A 556-nucleotide genomic window follows, 5' to 3' on the forward strand; every position below is an offset into this window, starting at 1 on the left:
CCATCCACAAAATATCATTTTCCTCCTATGGTTTTTTCACTCTCTTGGGTTAATTCCCACTCAGGGGTTTTGTCAACTAAGTCAAGTAAGAATTCCCATGCCTTTCCTTCATCTGTAAATGTTGTGAATCTCTCAGGGCACATAGACTCTATTATTTATTTAGTTGGGTAATTAATACCCTCATAAAATGATTTGACATAAATGCCATAAGTTTAGGCCATGGTGAGTGCATTCTTAGAATAGATCCTTGAATCTCTCCATAAGTTTAGAAAATGAATCACTAGGCTTTTGCCTAAACTGAATGATATCACTTCTAAGCTTATTAGTCTTGTGAGTTGGGAAAACTTCTTAAGGAAGATAATTGTGAATCGTTCCCATGAGGTTATGGAATTTGTGGGTAACCCATACAACCATTTCTTAGCTTAGTCTTTCAATGCAAACGTGATGATCCTAAGCTTAATAGTATCATCAGAAAACTGTTGGATCTTAATTAGAACACATACATCTTCAAATTCCCTTAGAAATAGGTATGCATCCTCAGAGGTCAGCCCATGAA

At 36.0% G+C, this 556-nt stretch overlaps 1 non-coding gene across 1 annotated transcript; it reads left to right on the top strand.

Annotated features, from left to right (window-relative positions):
* Window positions 1-214: 214 nt before the first annotated feature.
* Window positions 215-321, top strand: LOC122085309. The gene has a single exon (XR_006142085.1). It is a non-coding gene; the product is annotated as a small nucleolar RNA R71 (small nucleolar RNA).
* Window positions 322-556: the final 235 nt, after the last annotated feature.

Source organism: Macadamia integrifolia, chromosome 7, assembly GCF_013358625.1.
Source record: "Macadamia integrifolia cultivar HAES 741 chromosome 7, SCU_Mint_v3, whole genome shotgun sequence".
Lineage (NCBI taxonomy): Eukaryota > Viridiplantae > Streptophyta > Magnoliopsida > Proteales > Proteaceae > Macadamia > Macadamia integrifolia.